The sequence below is a fragment of the Vipera berus genome (genome assembly GCF_964194415.1).
Source record: "Vipera berus genome assembly, chromosome: 10".
In the NCBI taxonomy this organism is placed as follows: Eukaryota; Metazoa; Chordata; class Lepidosauria; order Squamata; family Viperidae; genus Vipera; species Vipera berus.
In genome coordinates, this window is record NC_138213.1 from 15,055,284 (window position 1) to 15,080,256 (window position 24,973).

Sequence of the window (24,973 nt, forward strand, 5' to 3'; positions counted from 1 at the left end):
CGTCGCCACAACTTTCTGAAGATGAAAGGAACGCGGGAAGAAACCCGAGACTCTAGATCTACACATACAGACACCCGCGAGAATCTACGAAAACAAATATCATACCTCTACGGGGAGGACATCTACCAACTAACCAGGACTTACGAAAAGTCAGAAGTACGAAGAGCAAGAATACTAAGTGACATACCTTTCCTATGCCAATGTCGAGACCAAAATATAAGACCAAATTGTTTCAAATTGAAATTCCACATCAATACCACTTCAACCAAACGCATTCTAAGAAGAACAGAAATGGCATTACTAAGAAATGAACTCCACAATAAAAGATTTCAATTAGACCAAACAAACAAGGACCTACTAACATTACATCTCAAACTCAGCAACATTATTCACCCGATACTATGGGACAAAGTGAAACAACTGGCGGTTTGGAGAGCAGAAACAGAGACCATCTATAAAAACAACAGACATTCAAAGAAACTCAAACAATTAGAGAACTACAACAACCAAACAACCACATCACAACAACATCTACAACAAGTAGTGCATAACATCTCCCACAGAAGACTAACAACAGCAGAAACAAACGTCCTAGCAAAAGGTTTCAACTTCGCTGTTGCACCAAAGAAAATTCCCACAGAAACCATCATATGTGGAGTTGAAACCAGCTTAACTAAACTCAATGCAGATGAAGCAGACCAAGTCAGACATGAAGTCACCCACATCCTATGCACAAGCAAACCACCCAAAAGCAACCTAACAAAAGAAGAACAAGTAGCATTGCAAAACCTAAGAAAAGACAACAGCATAATCATACTACCAGCAGATAAAGGCAATGCTACAGTGGTAATGGACACATCAGACTATGAAGAGAAACTGTCCAACTTACTCAAAGAAACTACATACAAACCTATATATACAGATCCCACAACCTATCTAGAAAAGACCACCAAGAAAAAGATAAAATCAACTTCTATAAGCCAAGAAATCCAACAAACAATCATTCCCAGGGAGAAGTCATCCAGATGCCCAAAACTATATGGCCTCCCCAAAATACACAAAGATGGAATCCCACTAAGACCCATAGTAAGTTCTATAGGCTCGCCACTACAAAACTTAGCTAAATACCTAGCAAAACAACTACAACCTCAAGCAGAAATGGCAGCTTCATATGTCCAAAACTCATACCACTTTATAGAATTAGTGAAAAATCTACAGATAGACCAAAAAGACTTGCTAGTCAGCTTCGATGTGGTATCACTATTCACCCAGGTGCCAGTCCAAGAAGCTCTATCAACAATAAGAAGCAAATACCAACCACCAAACCATATTATAGAACTAGCAGAACACTGCTTATCAAACACATACTTCATACACAGAGGCCAGAGATACAAACAAATAGAAGGCGCACCAATGGGATCCCCTCTATCACCAGTTATCGCCAACCTTTTCATGGAAGAATTTGAAACTAACGCTCTGGAAAAGACTACAAACAAACCAAAACTGTGGCTCAGATATGTGGATGACACCTTCGTGATCTGGCCCCACGGAAGAAAGGAGCTAGAAAACTTCCTAACACACCTGAACAGCCTACATCCCAAAATAAAATTCACCATGGAGATTGAAACAAACAACCAGTTACCTTTCCTGGATGTACTTATATACAAAAAACAAAACGGCACCCTAGGACACACAGTCTACCGAAAGAAAACGCACACCAACCGTTACCTCAATGCGCAATCACATCATCACCCAGCACAAATAAATTCAGTAGCCAAAACACTAATAACAAGAACCAGACGCCTTGCAGATAAAACACATATACAAACAGAACTACACACCCTGACAGACATATTGACAGCAAACAAGTTCCAAAAAAACAAAATCACCAATATGATTCAGCAGGGGACTCCGAAACAGAAAAACATCCAAGAAGAAGAACAGAACAACGGACGAGCCATCTTGCCCTACATAAAAGGAACAACCGACAAAATCAGTAAAGTACTACGCAAACATAACATCAAAACCGCATTTAACACTGACAGAAAGATATCAACCATCCTGAGAAATCCCAAAGACAAAATAGAACTGGAAAACCAGGGCATATACCAAATCCCATGCGCCTCCTGTCCAGCAACATACATCGGACAGACTAACAGAAGAATAGAGGTACGTGTAGAAGAACATAAGAACTCAGTACAGAAGAAAGATCACACATCTTCACTAGTACAACACATAAACACTACGGGACACAACATCAATTTTGAAGGTACAAAAACAATCGCCAAAATAGAACATCTCAATAGCAGAATAATCAGAGAAGCCATTGAAATAGAAAAACACCCAGACAGTATGAACAAGCGAGACGACACCTCCCGCCTACATGACATTTGGAAACCAGCATTGATAGAGAAACGAATTTCAGCAAACAAGGATTTAAAAAACCAACAAACAACCCCAAATGCCACCAGCCCCAGCAAGACTCATCCACACCCAGAACAAAAACTCCCCCACACAGAAGACAGAACAAGTCAAGCAAAAGTGCCATCACCCAAGCAGAAGAACGCACACACGAACCTGACTGACCCATACCAGAGATACATAGCAGGTCCTCGAACTCGGAGCCAAACCAAAGCTCTGGAGGCCACTACACAGCCCACTACTCAGGACACCAAATCACAACACTCCGGATATTACAACACAACAAAAAACCCCACCCATTCAGAACACACCCCACCCAATCAGAAGACAGCCACGCCTCCAACCAATCAGAAGACAACCACGCATCCACCCAATCAGAAGACAGCCACGCCTCCACTCAATCAGAAGACAACCACGCCTCCACCCAATCGGAGGACACCCCCACCCAATCAGAAAGCAGCCACGCCTCCACCCAGTCAGAACACAGCCCCACCGGCAGTTGGAAGGAAAGGAACAGCCAGACCACGCATTGCTCCTGGAAGCAGCAGGAGGAACACTCCGGCCTGATGATGACGGATGGGATTTCGTCGAAACGTCGCCACAACTTTCTGAAGATGAAAGGAACGCGGGAAGAAACCCGAGACTCTAGATCTACACATACAGACACCCGCGAGAATCTACGAAAACAAATATCATACCTCTACGGGGAGGACATCTACCAACTAACCAGGACTTACGAAAAGTCAGAAGTACGAAGAGCAAGAATACTAAGTGACATACCTTTCCTATGCCAATGTCGAGACCAAAATATAAGACCAAATTGTTTCAAATTGAAATTCCACATCAATACCACTTCAACCAAACGCATTCTAAGAAGAACAGAAATGGCATTACTAAGAAATGAACTCCACAATAAAAGATTTCAATTAGACCAAACAAACAAGGACCTACTAACATTACATCTCAAACTCAGCAACATTATTCACCCGATACTATGGGACAAAGTGAAACAACTGGCGGTTTGGAGAGCAGAAACAGAGACCATCTATAAAAACAACAGACATTCAAAGAAACTCAAACAATTAGAGAACTACAACAACCAAACAACCACATCACAACAACATCTACAACAAGTAGTGCATAACATCTCCCACAGAAGACTAACAACAGCAGAAACAAACGTCCTAGCAAAAGGTTTCAACTTCGCTGTTGCACCAAAGAAAATTCCCACAGAAACCATCATATGTGGAGTTGAAACCAGCTTAACTAAACTCAATGCAGATGAAGCAGACCAAGTCAGACATGAAGTCACCCACATCCTATGCACAAGCAAACCACCCAAAAGCAACCTAACAAAAGAAGAACAAGTAGCATTGCAAAACCTAAGAAAAGACAACAGCATAATCATACTACCAGCAGATAAAGGCAATGCTACAGTGGTAATGGACACATCAGACTATGAAGAGAAACTGTCCAACTTACTCAAAGAAACTACATACAAACCTATATATACAGATCCCACAACCTATCTAGAAAAGACCACCAAGAAAAAGATAAAATCAACTTCTATAAGCCAAGAAATCCAACAAACAATCATTCCCAGGGAGAAGTCATCCAGATGCCCAAAACTATATGGCCTCCCCAAAATACACAAAGATGGAATCCCACTAAGACCCATAGTAAGTTCTATAGGCTCGCCACTACAAAACTTAGCTAAATACCTAGCAAAACAACTACAACCTCAAGCAGAAATGGCAGCTTCATATGTCCAAAACTCATACCACTTTATAGAATTAGTGAAAAATCTACAGATAGACCAAAAAGACTTGCTAGTCAGCTTCGATGTGGTATCACTATTCACCCAGGTGCCAGTCCAAGAAGCTCTATCAACAATAAGAAGCAAATACCAACCACCAAACCATATTATAGAACTAGCAGAACACTGCTTATCAAACACATACTTCATACACAGAGGCCAGAGATACAAACAAATAGAAGGCGCACCAATGGGATCCCCTCTATCACCAGTTATCGCCAACCTTTTCATGGAAGAATTTGAAACTAACGCTCTGGAAAAGACTACAAACAAACCAAAACTGTGGCTCAGATATGTGGATGACACCTTCGTGATCTGGCCCCACGGAAGAAAGGAGCTAGAAAACTTCCTAACACACCTGAACAGCCTACATCCCAAAATAAAATTCACCATGGAGATTGAAACAAACAACCAGTTACCTTTCCTGGATGTACTTATATACAAAAAACAAAACGGCACCCTAGGACACACAGTCTACCGAAAGAAAACGCACACCAACCGTTACCTCAATGCGCAATCACATCATCACCCAGCACAAATAAATTCAGTAGCCAAAACACTAATAACAAGAACCAGACGCCTTGCAGATAAAACACATATACAAACAGAACTACACACCCTGACAGACATATTGACAGCAAACAAGTTCCAAAAAAACAAAATCACCAATATGATTCAGCAGGGGACTCCGAAACAGAAAAACATCCAAGAAGAAGAACAGAACAACGGACGAGCCATCTTGCCCTACATAAAAGGAACAACCGACAAAATCAGTAAAGTACTACGCAAACATAACATCAAAACCGCATTTAACACTGACAGAAAGATATCAACCATCCTGAGAAATCCCAAAGACAAAATAGAACTGGAAAACCAGGGCATATACCAAATCCCATGCGCCTCCTGTCCAGCAACATACATCGGACAGACTAACAGAAGAATAGAGGTACGTGTAGAAGAACATAAGAACTCAGTACAGAAGAAAGATCACACATCTTCACTAGTACAACACATAAACACTACGGGACACAACATCAATTTTGAAGGTACAAAAACAATCGCCAAAATAGAACATCTCAATAGCAGAATAATCAGAGAAGCCATTGAAATAGAAAAACACCCAGACAGTATGAACAAGCGAGACGACACCTCCCGCCTACATGACATTTGGAAACCAGCATTGATAGAGAAACGAATTTCAGCAAACAAGGATTTAAAAAAACCAACAAACAACCCCAAATGCCACCAGCCCCAGCAAGACTCATCCACACCCAGAACAAAAACTCCCCCACACAGAAGACAGAACAAGTCAAGCAAAAGTGCCATCACCCAAGCAGAAGAACGCACACACGAACCTGACTGACCCATACCAGAGATACATAGCAGGTCCTCGAACTCGGAGCCAAACCAAAGCTCTGGAGGCCACTACACAGCCCACTACTCAGGACACCAAATCACAACACTCCGGATATTACAACACAACAAAAAACCCCACCCATTCAGAACACACCCCACCCAATCAGAAGACAGCCACGCCTCCAACCAATCAGAAGACAACCACGCATCCACCCAATCAGAAGACAGCCACGCCTCCACTCAATCAGAAGACAACCACGCCTCCACCCAATCGGAGGACACCCCCACCCAATCAGAAAGCAGCCACGCCTCCACCCAGTCAGAACACAGCCCCACCGGCAGTTGGAAGGAAAGGAACAGCCAGACCACGCATTGCTCCTGGAAGCAGCAGGAGGAACACTCCGGCCTGATGATGACGGATGGGATTTCGTCGAAACGTCGCCACAACTTTCTGAAGATGAAAGGAACGCGGGAAGAAACCCGAGACTCTAGATCTACACATACAGACACCCGCGAGAATCTACGAAAACAAATATCATACCTCTACGGGGAGGACATCTACCAACTAACCAGGACTTACGAAAAGTCAGAAGTACGAAGAGCAAGAATACTAAGTGACATACCTTTCCTATGCCAATGTCGAGACCAAAATATAAGACCAAATTGTTTCAAATTGAAATTCCACATCAATACCACTTCAACCAAACGCATTCTAAGAAGAACAGAAATGGCATTACTAAGAAATGAACTCCACAATAAAAGATTTCAATTAGACCAAACAAACAAGGACCTACTAACATTACATCTCAAACTCAGCAACATTATTCACCCGATACTATGGGACAAAGTGAAACAACTGGCGGTTTGGAGAGCAGAAACAGAGACCATCTATAAAAACAACAGACATTCAAAGAAACTCAAACAATTAGAGAACTACAACAACCAAACAACCACATCACAACAACATCTACAACAAGTAGTGCATAACATCTCCCACAGAAGACTAACAACAGCAGAAACAAACGTCCTAGCAAAAGGTTTCAACTTCGCTGTTGCACCAAAGAAAATTCCCACAGAAACCATCATATGTGGAGTTGAAACCAGCTTAACTAAACTCAATGCAGATGAAGCAGACCAAGTCAGACATGAAGTCACCCACATCCTATGCACAAGCAAACCACCCAAAAGCAACCTAACAAAAGAAGAACAAGTAGCATTGCAAAACCTAAGAAAAGACAACAGCATAATCATACTACCAGCAGATAAAGGCAATGCTACAGTGGTAATGGACACATCAGACTATGAAGAGAAACTGTCCAACTTACTCAAAGAAACTACATACAAACCTATATATACAGATCCCACAACCTATCTAGAAAAGACCACCAAGAAAAAGATAAAATCAACTTCTATAAGCCAAGAAATCCAACAAACAATCATTCCCAGGGAGAAGTCATCCAGATGCCCAAAACTATATGGCCTCCCCAAAATACACAAAGATGGAATCCCACTAAGACCCATAGTAAGTTCTATAGGCTCGCCACTACAAAACTTAGCTAAATACCTAGCAAAACAACTACAACCTCAAGCAGAAATGGCAGCTTCATATGTCCAAAACTCATACCACTTTATAGAATTAGTGAAAAATCTACAGATAGACCAAAAAGACTTGCTAGTCAGCTTCGATGTGGTATCACTATTCACCCAGGTGCCAGTCCAAGAAGCTCTATCAACAATAAGAAGCAAATACCAACCACCAAACCATATTATAGAACTAGCAGAACACTGCTTATCAAACACATACTTCATACACAGAGGCCAGAGATACAAACAAATAGAAGGCGCACCAATGGGATCCCCTCTATCACCAGTTATCGCCAACCTTTTCATGGAAGAATTTGAAACTAACGCTCTGGAAAAGACTACAAACAAACCAAAACTGTGGCTCAGATATGTGGATGACACCTTCGTGATCTGGCCCCACGGAAGAAAGGAGCTAGAAAACTTCCTAACACACCTGAACAGCCTACATCCCAAAATAAAATTCACCATGGAGATTGAAACAAACAACCAGTTACCTTTCCTGGATGTACTTATATACAAAAAACAAAACGGCACCCTAGGACACACAGTCTACCGAAAGAAAACGCACACCAACCGTTACCTCAATGCGCAATCACATCATCACCCAGCACAAATAAATTCAGTAGCCAAAACACTAATAACAAGAACCAGACGCCTTGCAGATAAAACACATATACAAACAGAACTACACACCCTGACAGACATATTGACAGCAAACAAGTTCCAAAAAAACAAAATCACCAATATGATTCAGCAGGGGACTCCGAAACAGAAAAACATCCAAGAAGAAGAACAGAACAACGGACGAGCCATCTTGCCCTACATAAAAGGAACAACCGACAAAATCAGTAAAGTACTACGCAAACATAACATCAAAACCGCATTTAACACTGACAGAAAGATATCAACCATCCTGAGAAATCCCAAAGACAAAATAGAACTGGAAAACCAGGGCATATACCAAATCCCATGCGCCTCCTGTCCAGCAACATACATCGGACAGACTAACAGAAGAATAGAGGTACGTGTAGAAGAACATAAGAACTCAGTACAGAAGAAAGATCACACATCTTCACTAGTACAACACATAAACACTACGGGACACAACATCAATTTTGAAGGTACAAAAACAATCGCCAAAATAGAACATCTCAATAGCAGAATAATCAGAGAAGCCATTGAAATAGAAAAACACCCAGACAGTATGAACAAGCGAGACGACACCTCCCGCCTACATGACATTTGGAAACCAGCATTGATAGAGAAACGAATTTCAGCAAACAAGGATTTAAAAAACCAACAAACAACCCCAAATGCCACCAGCCCCAGCAAGACTCATCCACACCCAGAACAAAAACTCCCCCACACAGAAGACAGAACAAGTCAAGCAAAAGTGCCATCACCCAAGCAGAAGAACGCACACACGAACCTGACTGACCCATACCAGAGATACATAGCAGGTCCTCGAACTCGGAGCCAAACCAAAGCTCTGGAGGCCACTACACAGCCCACTACTCAGGACACCAAATCACAACACTCCGGATATTACAACACAACAAAAAACCCCACCCATTCAGAACACACCCCACCCAATCAGAAGACAGCCACGCCTCCAACCAATCAGAAGACAACCACGCATCCACCCAATCAGAAGACAGCCACGCCTCCACTCAATCAGAAGACAACCACGCCTCCACCCAATCGGAGGACACCCCCACCCAATCAGAAAGCAGCCACGCCTCCACCCAGTCAGAACACAGCCCCACCGGCAGTTGGAAGGAAAGGAACAGCCAGACCACGCATTGCTCCTGGAAGCAGCAGGAGGAACACTCCGGCCTGATGATGACGGATGGGATTTCGTCGAAACGTCGCCACAACTTTCTGAAGATGAAAGGAACGCGGGAAGAAACCCGAGACTCTAGATCTACATATATATATATATATATACATATACATATATACATATATACATACATACATATATACATACATACATACATATATACATACATACATACATAGCTAGGCCCCAAACATGGGACAAATCTTTATTTTCTGTTTCGGCCTAACCGAAGGCCATCCACAGGCAGTAGTCACAACAGTGACAGCTCATATTTGTGTAAATTTTAGATTGCTAACAAAGAATTAAAGGGAGACTGATATGCATTTCAAACTTATTTGTTTTCATCAGTCAGCCATACCCTTCTGAGATTCGAACCTGGGCTGATTGCACATTAGGCAGTTGTTTTAACCTCTAGGCCACAAGCTCTATCTCACTTTGTTAGCTGAGAAGCAAGGGAGATATGTGTTAAATGCTTGTTAACTATTTAGATTAACTTGCTAGGCCCCAAACATGGGACAAATCTTTATTTCCTGTTTCGGCCTATATATATATAAACTGATTCTATATTTAGGTTTTAGATTTTTAAAGGAAAACAAAATTAAGCTTTTAGAATAAAACTTTGAATTATACAATAGAATTTAGAATTTTATAATAGAAGATAGTATTTTTTTATTAAAAAGTTTTACAATACATTTTATCTTTAACAAACCAAAAAAAAAGAAAAAACCCCTCCCACCCCCCTCCCCTCCCACCCTCTTCCCCCTCCCCAACCCTCCCCAACCCCTCCCTCCCTTTCCCCTCCCCCCCACTTCCCAGAGCAAAATACAGGGTATAAAAATACAAACAATCATAATCTAACTTACGCAAACAATCCTAAACTATTTAAACTATTGAACTTTAACTCATATAGGTAAACTCCAAACATATATATATATATATATCATATCAATAATTATACAAATACAAAATAATACTTTCCAATCTGATACCAAAACACAGGGTATAAAAATACAAACAATCATAATCTAACTTACGTAAACAATCCTAAACTATTTAAACTATCAAACATTAACTCATATAGGTAAATTCCAAACATACATATGTATATCATATCAATGATTATTCAAATACAAAATAATACTTTTCAATCTAATACCCAATAAAGACAATCCCAGATAAACCAATTTATATCAATTGTCTAAAACTATTCCTCATTCCAACTAAGCTTTAAATTCATATTATCCTAATGTATTATACAACTTAAAATACCATAGATTACTTTCCAAACTTGAATTTTTTTTATATAATCACATCATTCTTATATTCTTATATTCTATTACCTATTCCAATATTACCCATAAAAATATTACAAGTTAGCTTCAATCACAAAGAAAACAATTTATATCAATTTTATAAAACTATTCTTCTATCCAACTAAACTTCAACATACTAAAACTATGTTTATACAACCTTCCCTTCTCCTAATGTATTATACAACTTAAAATACCATACATTACCTTCCAAGCTTAAAGTTTTCATCCAAATAACAAATCATAACCTACAAAATATCAATAAACACTACTACAAATCTTCCCAATTAACTTTTCATAATCATCTTAAAACTATAGCAACACAAAATGTTACATAATTATTTTATAAGGGTAAAAAATATATCCCCAAATATTTAGTCCTTCTAGCAATTCCAATTCCCATAATCCTTATTACATTATTGTCTCTTACAATTATATGATTAAATCTTCAGGCTTGATTCATTCGTCCAGAAGCAGCACGCCTCTTCCAATTTCTGGCCTTCTCCAGTGGTAATGAAATTTGACCCACTCCTGTACCTTTCACATCTGTCTGCGTTAACCCTTCAGCAACTTGCAGATTCTCTCTGGAACGTTGAGACTCTCTCTCACCTTTTTTATTTGTAGATTCCAAAGATGGTATGGGGACTGCTTTTAAAACATTACTGTAGAAATCACGTGCCTGAATCACAGTGGTAAAACAATACCTCGTACCTTCATAGGTCACCACCATACCCTCTGGTATTTGCCATCTAAACTTGATATCACGTCATCTCAATTCTTATGTCAAAAAAGCAAATTCCTTCCTTTTTCTTAAAATTTTTGCAGGGATCTCTTTTAAAATCAGAACTTTTTGCTCAGCAATTACAAAATCAATATTGTAGGAGGCCTGGATAACTTCGTTTCTAATCATTCTCTTTGTAAAATAAACCACCACATCTCTGGGTAGTTTCCTTTGTCTTGCAATCCACGAATTAACACAGAAGATTTTATCTATATCTTGCATTATTTCATCTGCTGGTCGCTCCAACACCCCTTCCAAGGCCTCAGAAACCATTTTCTTCAAATTTCCCTTAGGATTTTCTTTCAGACCTCTAATCCTTAAAGCAAATTCCATCTGATAATACTGTGTCGAAATCAAATCATAATCCATTTTCTCTATCACATTTTCAGTTTCTGTCATTTTGGCTTCCAGTCTAATATCATTTTGAACAAGATCTTCCACTCTTTTATCCAAAATCTCAATGCTTTTAACCATGCTGTGTATTGCAGATGTGATGTCTGCTCTCATTTCTGTTAATTTCTCTGTAAACCTCTCCTCCAACTTTTTCTCCATTATCTCAACAAATTGTTGCATTTGCTTTCCCATAGTCTCTTGCAACAGACTCTGCAAATCTTTTGCTGTAAAAGCTGATACAGATTCAGATGCAGAGAACAATGAAGTTTTCACCGAAGACTGCTGCATCAAAGCAGGAACTTTAGAAGATATAGCCGCCATTTTCACCCACTATTGTTAGCTACGCACTTTCACTTACAGATTCAGCAAAATCCATTGAGTTAAAGATCAAAACATCATCTTCACCAAAATCTCCTGCATCGCTCTGCCTATGTCCTCGTTCTCAAAAACTCTTCCTTGCTAGCAGGGATGGTTGCGAACGCCCTGTTCTGCTCCAAAAAACCCGGAGCAGAGACGCCTCGCAGTCCGGAGCATGCCCAGGCTTCGGGGGGGCTCAATCCTTCCACCGCCAAAACTCTAAGTTCTGGCGGCCCCAGAGAGCTCTACCCCTACCTGGACGCTCACCCCCTCCTCTTCTCCCAAGGTGGGGGCTTCCGAGCCGCCGAACAGCTGATCGGTGCTGTTTTCGGCGGCTCTACGGAGCCGCGAGGCTGACAGCCGAGAAATGGCTGCCTCCGGCGACGCCTTGCCATCCGGAAGTCCAATAGAAGATAGTATTTTATTAAGTGTTGAATGGTTAAGATAAAAACATTTTTAAAAATAAATTGGTGATGTGTTAAGATGAAAATTAGATTTTACTGTTAAATCATAAGAATGATATGTAATGAACAACGTAAGTTTTGTAGATAAGAGAATTATTCTTTACTGAAATAGGGAATTGTAGGTTACCCAAAGGGAAGCTTTTTTCTGCATATTATAGGCTACTTTAGAGTATTTTTATTGCAATTAGGTAAAACTTACAAACAGGATTTTGATATGTATTAGTCTAACTATATTGAAAACTTTGTTAATTGACTAGCTTATAACTAGAACTGTATTAACTTAATTACTTTCACTATGTGAAAACTAAGGGAATTTCTATTGATGCAACCTGAACTATCTACAAACAACTTGTTATTTGCTACTTTGGACTACCCAACCACCATATTGCTTCACAAATACATGTATATAACCCAACCCCTAGCTTTAACCTTTCCTCTACCCTATTCCAAGTCCCCTTTTCCCTACCTTCTTTGTTAACCCTATAAAACCAATAAAAAATTTTCAAAAAAAAAGACTTTTATGCAGCTTGATCTCCAGATTCGGTGGTCTGGAAAGGTATCATTCCTTGACATCATCACAAAGTTTGAAACAGTTGAGTTCAACTTTTCCAGCTATGCATTTGTGATAGCAGTTAGGAAGCACCCTTTCATATTCATTGCTCAGTTTTATCCAGGCTAAAGCTATTCCTTTGGTTTTCCATTGAAGAGAAAACATCCTTCTCGTGTTGGCTTTTACATATTGCATTTTGAGGTTGCCATTTAGTATCTCAGTAACATTCATTACTTCACCATCACTGCACATCCAGCATTAGCTTTCTGATTAGGGTGGACAGTTGAAAATGGACAAAAATGTGTGTTTCATACATAATTGAACAGCCTTCATAGAGCAAGTCAAAAGCTGTTATTATAACATTTTTAAAAAGTAAATGCTACACTAGTATTTTCCACTAATATTCTTGCTGGAAAATATTTAAAATCACTAGGGGTGAGCAACATTTTTTCTTCTCAGAATTACACTTTATTGAATGTAATCTCCTTGGGGCCTCATAGTGATTGATGGTGCCACACATTCTCCACTTTCTCTCTCTGTCTCTGATATCTACTTTTTACCTTTCTTTTTCTTTTCTTACACAGCAGCTTGGCAAGGAAGGGAGAAGCTTCATTTGAAAAAAAAAAACAAATCCTGAACGTTTGCAAATTTTCTCTGAATCAAACAAACATTGCATGAAATGAAGATAATGACCACAGATGCCTTTTCCTACTATCAATATTAAGGAAGGAAGGAAGGAAGGAAGGAAGGAAGGAAGGAAGGAAGGAAGGAAGGAAGGAAGGAAGGAAGGAAGGAAGGAAGGAAGGAAGGAAGGAAGTCCTTAATATAGTATTAAAATGGAAGGGATCAAATAGACAATTTACAAACACACATCTAATTAATTACATGGGCTTAGTACTCAGGTTCATGTCTTATGACTGGAATAGCAATAACACTTAGACTTATACTGTATACTGCTTCATAGTGCTTTAAAGCCCTCTCTAAGTGGTTTACAAAGTCAGCCTATTGCCCCCCAAAATCTGGCTCCTCATTTTACAGTCGTCAGAAGGATGGAAGGATGAGTCAACCTTGACCTTGTCAGAATCAAACTCCTGGCAGTGAGCGGAGTTAGCCTGCAATACTGCATTCTAACCACTGCGCCAATATGGAAAGAATCAACCAATCCTGTGCCTTTGTCCCAGGAGAGTATGCTTAAAATCACACCCCACCACAATGGAATGCCAACAATATGGAAGACGTCTTTTTAGTTTCTTTGGCCCCTAACCTACTAGTTTGTATTCCCGGCAGTTAAAACTATCTTGCTCTAATAGATAAATGGACTCTAGCAGTTTGGACTACCTTTTATTTTGTTCTGGTCTTTTTTAATTGGTTAGATGTTGAAGCTAATTAGGGTGTATTGATTGCTGAATGACACAGGAACATTTGAGTTTATGGTATGCAAACTGCCTGAAATCTTATTGTTTCGGCAATGTACCAAGATGTGTAATAGACAAAGTCATGAATTAATGCTTCAGAAATGTTCCTAGTGCAAACTGAGCATGCTGTTTACATGTGAAAGGCCAGAAAGAATCTGTATATTGACAGCAAGATCTGATTGTCTACCCTTTAGTATTTAATATATTTTTAATTCTGAATGTTTGCTGATGAACTTGATGGAACTTTCACTGCAATTGAACCAACAGGCTCCATATGGAAAGAAGTATCCTATGAATGACATGGATGCTATATAGGAAAAAAAAAACTAAAGAGCTCCAGTATAACTTTCACTTATTTCCCAGCATGCAAAGGAAAGAAGCATCTACCTTACACCCTCAGCTTTGAGTGGTATGGTCCATATCCACAGGGGTCTACCACATTTTGGTTCTCTATCTGTAGGTCCTGTGTTCCTCCCTATTGCAAACTTTGTGATAATAATAATAATAATAATAATAATAATAATAATAATAATAATAATAATAATAATAATAATAATAATAAACCTTTATTGTCAAAGTACAACATGTGTACATTGAGATTAGCTGAGCCTCCCCCCGTGCTCCCTCCCCCCAACACACAGTGACAACAAACCCTCCATCCTACCACACCATGTGAACCAACTACACCACACACCGACCTCCCAAGTCAATTCTGCATAAGTTCACAGAGATTATATCCCATTCAAAAGCCTAACAGCCCACGGATAAAAGCTGTTTTTCAGCCTGTTGGTATGGCTGGCTATACTCCTATATCTCCTACCCGATGGGTGTACCCGTCCAGGGTGTGAGTCATCCCTGAGAATTTTCCTCACTCTTCCAAGGCAATGAGCCCTGGCGATGTCATCTAGTGGTGTCAGGGGACAGGCAACAATGTCTTGTATTGTGCTCACTACCCTCTGTAATACTTTCCTGTCCACGGCTGTCAGGCCAGGATACCAAACCACAATACCATACGAGAGGATGCTCTCTATAGTAGACCGGTAAAAGAGGGTCATAAACCGTTGTTCTACCCTGTTCTTCCACAAGACCCTAAGAAAGTGAAGCCTCTGTTGGGCCTTTCTAGCCACCTGGGTTGTGTTAACTTTCCAGGTCAGATCTTCACAGAGGTAGACTCCCAGAAATTTAAAGGAGGAAACTCCCTCCACACAGTCCTCCCCGATGTAAAGTGGGGCAGGTTCCTCCTTTTTTCTCCGGAAGTCTAACACCATCTCTTTCGTCTTGCCGATGTTTAGGTGCAAGTTGTTGTTACTACACCATATGGATAGTTTTTGTACCTCCGCCCTGTATGCTGTCTCATCCCCACCTATAATAAGACCCACCACAGTTGTATCATCTGCAAACTTGATTATCGCAGTGGATGGGTCAGATGATACACAATCATATGTGTACAAAGAGTACAGGTAGGGGCTAAGCACACAGCCTTGTGGCGTGGCGGTGCAAAGCTTCAGGGAGGTGGACAAAGCAGACCCGACCCTCACTATTAGAAAGAGATGATGATATTGTGACTTTTTAATAAAATGGATGTGCCTGTTAAACAACAAAAAGAACTTATCTCTCTCCTTCCTCTTTTTTCAATACCATATAGCTATCATTGGGGTGGAATGTTTTCTGATTACAATACATACTTTCTGACTTCAGACAAACAACTCAGACTACTGTAGTGAAAGAAGAAGGTGGGGAGAAAAAATAGCCATCATAGTGCTGAGAAATAATGTTATCAGTTAAATGTGAATGCTACATTGTTAGAAGACGGAATAAGGAATGGGAGCAAGGGGCAGAAATGTGATATATAGGGTTTACAAAACATGATGTTATTGCAATGCTATTGTGGCATGAGACAAACAAAGCCAATATCCTGTTTAATTTTGCATAAAGATAAGGCATTAAAAACTAGAAAAAAACCTTTCTGCAAGATTCGTTGTAGAAACAAACATTGAGGGCAATCTGATTGGTTTGTTTAACGGTCACCAATCCATCCATAGAATGCAAACCTAGAGAAATGAAATTTTCTTTGATTTCTAAGTCGCGGTGCTCAAATCAACTGTCGTAGAAGAGATTCATTTTGAACCTAGAAAGCAAGATCATGGCTTATGCACTTTTCCTTACACTCAAGTTCTCTACTTGCCAGATTCATTTGTGTAAACCAACCCCAAATTAAAAAATCAGCCCAGAATAATATATGACTACTTAAGTTTCAAAATAACTGCCACTTGAAGCCCTAATATAAGGGTACAAATATGACATTGTTGATATTACTGAAACCTGGTAGGAGGCAAGACATGATTTTAATTTAATACTGGAAGGGTATAATTTGTTCAAAAGAAATAGACCCAATGTAAGGTTTGTGTGTGTGTGTGTGTGTGTGTGTGTGTGTGTCACATACAATAAAGCATGGCTATACCAGCATGGAAATGTGAGACATCAACAGAAAACCTTGCTGTAAGTGTTTGACTGAATATTAACAGGACAAAATAAAAACAATGATATTGTTGATGGTGTGTATTGCAGGCAACCCAATCAAAGAGAATATATAGATTTCCAAGCCAGATAACCAAAGTATCCCAAGAAACAGACTATTTTGGTAATGAAGGATTTCAACTACCCCAATATCAACTAAGATTCCACTCTGTGGCAAATCTGATTCTTGACATGCTTTGCAGACAATTTCATTTTCCAAAAAGGGGGAAAGGAAATTAGGGTTAGGATTAGGGTTAGAGTTAGAGTTTATTAGTATTTAGCAACAGAATGGAAATGGTTGAGGAAGTGGAAGTTGTAAGGAACTTAGGAATTTACAGGCAGAGATGGCCAAAATGTGCTTTTAGATTTCAAGAGCTTGTTTCAATAAACTTTCAATAACAGAGAAGAAATAGGAAGGATTCCTTGGATATTAATTGTGAAGGGAAAACCATTCAAAAGGGTCGAGAAATTCTGAAAAATAAGACAATTAAGGCCCAAACACAAACATACCAAAGAGAAAGATAACAGAGAGACATAGGTAATTGGCTCAATAGTCATATTTATGAAAAGGATCTGGGCATCATAGCAGACATGAGACAGCAGTATGTGTATCTGCCAAGGGAGCCAATGTAATCTTTAGCTACATCCACAGAAATATAATTGCAGCAAGTAATAGTTCTAATTTAAACTACTCTGATCAGTGTCCCATTGAAGAACTGGAAAATAAGAAGAGGGAGTCAAGGCTATTCTCCAAAGCACCTGAAAGCAGGACAAGAAGCAACGGATGGAAACTAGTCAAGGAGAGAAGCAACCTAGAACTAAGGAGAAACTTCCTGACAGTTAGAACAATTAACTAGTGGAACAACCTGCCTCCAGAAGTGGTGAATGCTCCAACACTGGAAGTTTTTAAGAAGAAACTGGACAGCCATTTGTCTGAAATGGTATAGGGTTTCCTGCCTGAGCAAGGGGTTGGATTAGAAGACCTCCAAAGTCCCTTCCAACTCTGTTATTCTATTCTATTCTATTCTATTCTATTCTATTCTATTCTATTCTATTCTATTCTATTCTATTCTATTCTATTCTATTCTATTCTATTCTATTCTATTCCACTCCACTCCACTCCACTCCACTCCACTCCACTCCCATCCAATCCAATCCAATCCAATCCAATCTATTCTATTCTCCAAGGTCTATTATTATTATTATTATTATTATTATTATTATTATTATTATTATTATTATTATTATTATTATTATTATTATTATTATTACAAGGATAATGGCAAGAAAGATTGAAGGCAAGAGAAGAAAGGGACGACAGAGAATGAGGTGGCTGGATGGAGTCAATGAAGCAGTAGGCGTGAGCCTAAATGGACTCCAGAAGATGGTAGAGGACAGGAAGGCCTGGAGGAACGTTGTCCATGGGATTGCAATGGGTTGGACATGACTTCGCAGCTAACAACAACAATGGCAAGAAAGATGGTGAGGGGCTTGGAGGCTAAGAGGAGGTACAGTATTTCATTGGTTGAAGGGCTGACACAGGGAAGAGTGTGTGGATTTATTCTCTGGAGTACCCAGTGGTAGGACAAGCACCAACAGGTGGACATTTTACAGAGAGAGATCCAAACTAGACAGAGGGAAGGATTTCCTAACATGAGAGACTTAGCTGTGAAATAGCCTCCCTCATAAAGTCCAAGCAAAGATCCAAGGTTATCAAGGAAAGATGGACCAGCCATTTGTATGGAATTATCTGAGGATTCTGCAGTTTATCTGATGATTCCTACCTGGACAGGAAACTGAACTAGAAGACTTTCAAGATCCCTTCCAACTCTAGGATTGATTGTATGATTTTATGTAAGAGAACAAGAAAATAAATGGATAAGTGCGTCTAATATGCTTTACCATGATGCCAGTTAAAGAACTGTTTGATCATAGCCAGTCATATCCCTCGTTGTATTTACCATGGTATTATAAAATGAAGCAATCCAGGAAAATCCGGGTTTTTTGCAATAAAGAGCAAGTTTGATATAGCAGTCACAATCCCAATTAAGAACTGACAAAGCACGTTTTACTGAAATAAGCTTAACTAAGCCCTTAGACTGTTCATTCAATCAGGGAGAGAGAGAATGAGCATCACAAGCAATGATACAAACAAACGGAAGCAAAAACCATCACAAAACCTCAGACTCCCACAACATTTTGTTCTAATTTATGTTCCAGTCTGTTCTCTCCCATATACCTCAATTTAAGAGGTGGAGAGCAGACAGGGAAAAATAGTTATCTGCTATGACACACCTAGTATTTTTCAGATATCTGACTGTTCATTTTGACTTGGAAATGTTTCAGCAGCTTTCAAAAGTTTTCAACCTCCATTTCTGAGGAACTTTATCCTTTTGGCATGTGTGTCATTTCTCACAGTGCTCAAACCAGCTTCTACAATTTTCACAGAATGGCAGTTGTTGACAGGTTGTTAGGGCTGACAGTGAATATGTTTGAAAAACTGTCAAGCAGGTGGAAAAAATATTCTTTCTTTCTTTTTTTTTAAAAAAAGAGAGAGGGGGGGACAATGAGCCTCCACTTACATTTGTAACAGCATGTTAAGTCTGTAACCGTAGACTGGGAACGCACAGACTTACAATCCGATTATGCACCTTGCAACGACAGTTGATGTGAATATATGATCCTTCAAAATTAGTGTCAGATTGTCACGGAGGAAAGGTCAAAATTGCAAGATTCCTCAAAATCTCATCTACCTCAATAAGAATGATGGGAGCCATTTAATGATCCTTTGGAGCAATTCCACACAGGTGAAAAGGAGAGTCAGTTGGTTTTTTAATTGCCTAATGGAGCTCTTGTCTTAAGATGTGCCTTGGTTTGTTGGGAAGGAACTAGGAATTATCCCAAAGGCTTCTAATGGAAGTCAAAGGCAGCCAAAGGAACTATTGCTAGGAACTGCAGTAGGTCAGAGGTCCCCAACCTTTCGAGTTTGGTGGCCCGGAGGGAAAGGGAGGAGCAGGCAAATTTGTGTGCGCGCCCATGTGCATGTGCAAATGGATGCATGCACCACAGAGGCACTAGCACACATGCGGAAATGGAGCCATGTGGAGTCCAGCAGCTCTAGCGCCTATGCACATGTGCAAAAGAGGCCACTAGCGCCCACGAACATGGGCAAATAAAGGCGTAAACGTCAATCTGCATTACCGAATAATATTTATGATTTTAATTAAATGAAACTTATTGTGGCATTTATTAGATCACCAGTTACTTGTTAATGGCAACAAAATGACTTCAGCTGATAAGAATAATTCTTGAAAAGGCTTTTAGGGATGATTGGTTGCAGCAATGGGCATTGCGGATGGTGGCTAGCTTCACAATTGAATGACATGCCTCGATTTGTTTGCAGGGGGGAAAAAGTTTTATTTAATACTTGTACTTTTAGGCCAAAGACACTTCAAAATAATTGGAATGGCTGCAGGAGCTTGGGGTGCTTTTTTGCTCAGATACAATGAGATAAATTTGGTACCCAGATTCTGGTTACCTGCTGGTTAAAATGAGTTTGGAGAATTTGCAGTTCATCATGTTGGGAGAGCCCAATCAATTGGGTGAGGTTGGTACTTGGAGTTCTTTCACCAATAGCAACAGCACTTAGACTTATATACTGCTTCACAGTGCTTTACCAGCCCTCTCTAAGCGGTTTACAGAGCCAGTAAATTGCCACGAAAATCAACACACTATAATAATAAAACCCTGGCTCCTAAATTAATTTGGGACATCTTTTTCCTTCCATCTCGCCCCCATCTCCCACACCACCAGTGTAGCTATATTTCCTTTATTTTTATAACAGTGGTGATATTCTCGACATCTTGATTCCACGGGAGTGCTCTTAACTTCAGGGGAAAGGCTGGATAAATTCAAGATGATGATATAAATAGGATTCTTTGAAAGCCAAGGAATAGGTAATCTGCCAAGTTGTTCTCCTTACTCTCAGATGATTAAAACAGCATTTTGCCATATAAAAAATATTATCCATTAAGTGACTCCCAGGCAGTTTTCCCCAAAGTCACTGTTGGGGGAAAATGCTTTAAATTATTTTAAAAACCCAAAACCTAATGATAAAGGATGAGGGAGAAAATTCCTCTATTCAAAATTATATATATATAAGTATATATTGTTTGGGGGTTCTTTTGAAAGGGTGGGTTACATTTTTAACCTATTTTTTTTTTAAAACAACTACAGCCTTTTTTTTCTTAAAAGACTGACTGGCTGTCTGTCAGTCTATCTATCTCTATCCTCCCCAGAGTGTTAATCCAAAGTGGCCATCTAGCTTTCTCCAAGACTCCAATTTAATTAATATGAACACATTGCTTTTTAGTTAGTTCACATCCTGATAAATCATCTGTCTTTTATATGATTTAGATATAAATTTAATCACATTTGAGCAGTACGAACCTTCCTGAGATATTCAAAGAAGTAAAAGGAAGGCACAAAATTCTCACCATCCAAATTCAGTGTTCACTATTTGAACATTTTTCTCACCCTATAACAAACGCATTCCAGGAACAGCATAGCCTTAAATCAGACAATTGGGCTCTTAAAATATCAATCCATAGGTGAGTAGTTAACTATCCTAACAAACATAGATCCAGATTCTCCAGACTGTTAATTCAGAGTTAATTTTATAGAATTGCTGGGGGTTTTGCTGTATAGCAGAATATATATTTTTGCAAAGAAGCAGTGAGAAAGCTAGAACTGTGGGCTAAAAGAGTCTCTCGTATTCCCCTGACAACCTTTACTCTTCATTAAGGATGACTGAACATTTTGTTAGGTTTGAATTTTTATGTAAACTGATCTAATTTGCACTTCTCAGAAAAAACAGTTATTTGAAGAGGGCTCATTTCTCCATCCCCCCTTTTTTTAAAAAATAGTAAATTTAAAAAATTGCCATTTTTCCCTCCAAAGCCGTATCAGAATATGAGCATACTGGAAAAAATAACACGCAGCACAATTCATATATTTTCAGGAAAGTAGTGTGCCAAAAGACAGAGAAAGATTTCTTGTTGGTTTTACATTGCAGAATGATGGAAATAATTTGATGAGCGATACTGACGACTGATCACATCTGGAACTGTAATAGATAAGATGCAGATAAATTCGTACATTCCTTTGCATGGGTCTGTCTGCCTGTGTGTTTGTGTGTCTTTGAGTTGCTGTGGACTCTTGGCCACTGATTGGACAAGTCCCTACAGTTTTCTTGGAAAGGAGTGGTTTTCCATTGCCTCCTTCCTAGGGCTGAGTGTGAATGACTGGCCCAAGGTCACCCAGTCGGATTTGTGCCTATGATGGAACTAGAACTCTCCCAGTTTGTAGCTGATGTCTTAACTACTATACCAAACTGGCTGTTTCCATGCATCCTACTGTTCACTCATTGTCTTAGTTCACCCTAAACCCTAACCCAGCCTCTCATTGTATCTGTGCAAAAAAGCACCCCAAGCTCCTGCAGCCATCCCAATTATTTTGAAGTATCTTTGCCCAAAAAATACATGAACTAAATAAAACTTTCTTTTTTTCCTGCAAACAAATCTAGGCATGTCATTCAATTGTGAAGTTAGCCACCAGCCGCAATGCCCATTGCCACAACCAATCATTCCTAAAAGCCTTTTCAAGAATTATTCTTATCAGCTGAAGTCATTTTGTTGCCATTAACAAGTAACTGGTGATCTAATAAACGTCACAATGAGTTTCATTTAATTAAAATCATAAATATTATTCGGTAATGCAGATTGACGTTTACGCCTTCATTTATGTGACATGGGATTTACGGCTACAGCTTTATTTGATGGAGGCCACAAATAATGGCTATTAAACTGCCATGGGATGGACACAGGATCACATTAATGAAATTAGGCAAGGCATGCATTGATCTATACAGTTCTCTCTCTCTCTCTCTCTCTCTCTCTATCTATCTATCTATCTATCTATCTATATATATATATATATATATAGGTTGAAAATAGATCTGGTTTTCTTATCTCAGCATTTTTAAAAAAAAAGCCTCTAAAAACAAAATGAACAGCAGTTGTATGAAAACCAAACAACCAAGTCTTAATTTTCATAGGAAACAAAGATCATCTCAAACCAAGCCCAAAATCCAGAAGCAAAAGTTGTTTCTTGGGGGAGGGGGAAGGTTCAGCCTTACCTCTTTCTTCCTCTCCCTCTGTTATTTAATTTTGCAGTTTGCTGAGGACTAGCTGGCTGCATTTTCAGTCTTATGTTGCTCAATGTGGTTCCTTTCCTTAGAATAGCGGTTCCAGTCTCTTTGGCACTGGTGCAAAGAATAAGCTATGTGTGTAGGAGGAAAGGTGAGCAACGAAGTCAAACATGCCTCATGGGCACATTATCTAACTCTATGGCACAGTGAAGTTGAGACAAACACACTGAAAAATGATTAAGCTACAACAGCCATTCTGCTTTTCACCCTGAGTATGTGGATCCTCCTGGAAATGACCGTGCTTTATTTAGGGGTTCAGTTAGAGAAACATGAAACATTTGCAGCCATATGCAAACCTGCAGAAACCTTTGAGACTTGGGGTTCCTGCTTCATTTCAGCACGTTTTATTCTGTAAACAAAAGATTATTTTGCTGGAATCAAGAAACGTGTCTGGCTGTTGGGTGGAAAGTGGTGAACAGGCAGATTGCGAGAGGTTGAAAATATGCAGAAAATGTGAGCTTGGGATTGCTAGGAGGAAACACAAATCTGCAGAGATATTTGGGGCATTGCTGTACTGTTGTTAAAAGCATTTCAAATAATTTTTTTTTTAAAATTAATATACTGCTTTCAAGTTTTCAAAGAGCTTCAGGAGGAAAGTTGGAGGGAGAAATCTGCTCATTTCTTATTTTAATTGTTTAGAATTCGCTCTGCCTGATCTTCACATCAATGTATGGCTTCCAAAAAAATCCATTAAAAAACTTGTATGGACATTTGATTCCATCCACAGTATTGGAACAGAGGGAGGAGAAGGAAGTTAATCGTTTGTTGGGGAAAGCTGAGTTCCCCTAGGCCAGGGGTAGGCAACCTTGGCTCTTTTATGACTCGTGGACTTCAACTCCCAGAATTCCTGAGCCAGCATAAAAGAGTCAAGGTTGCCTACCCCTGCCCTAGGCATTCCTAAGAAGATCTAACCTTTTCCTCCACATTCAAGGATCCCTGAGCCAGAGAGCTAAAGCATGAATAGGCAACTTACGGTACCCCACGTGTTGCTGAAAATTAACTCTTAGTTTTCCTAGGAAATATAGCTGCCTGTGAGAAAGAGGCAACGTAGTAAGTAGAATGTATAATGAAATGTGACTTCCAGTTTGCCATTGTGGCCACCGCGGATGCTGGAAGGCGAGCTCCATCTTCTGCGTTCAGTTTTGCTCTGCTGGGGGACCCTGGAAAGGGTCAAAAGTCACCCTGTAGGGGCAACGAGCAAGGAGGGGATCCCTGCTTAATCGTGGGAGGGCTGCAGCCCTTCCGCTCAATCTGGGGCAGCCCTCCAAACCGGCAGAGGAAAGACCACCATACCAACATGGCTCATCACTAGGCTGCAGACAGCCGAAGTCAAACTTACCACCAGGCACTTCTAAAGCAACACAGACAAAACTGGGTGAGATCCGATCTTCTCTCTAAGATCCTAAGTATTTTTCTTCCTTTAAAAGCTGCCCAAAGTATCTTTCCCCCTATGAGGAGAGAGGGAAGGGAATTTCTATCCCACCCTTTAAGAATAGTGGCGACCCAGGGGAGTTAAAGCACTAAAAGAATAACTTTAATCTAATTGGATTTATATGTTTCTGAAACTTGGGGACCAAAACTTTTTTTTATTTTCACCGAAGAATTTTGTTTTTATCTATAAAAAAGAAATAAAATTGAAAAAAAGGACTATAAAAATTTCGGACTTAAAAAACCTTAAGTGGCATCTGTGACATCTTGTGGTGAATCTTGGTATTACAATTTGTTATTGCCTAAAGGAGACTTGGCTTGAAGCCCAGACTACAGATAAGACTCTTTTAACTTTGATAAACACCACCTGTGAGAAGTTCAGCAGTAAAGAGAACTTCTGGGTGGCATGGCTGGCCTCCTTGAACTATGAATGTAAACCTTTATTGAATTTTAGAGCTGTATGTGGGGAA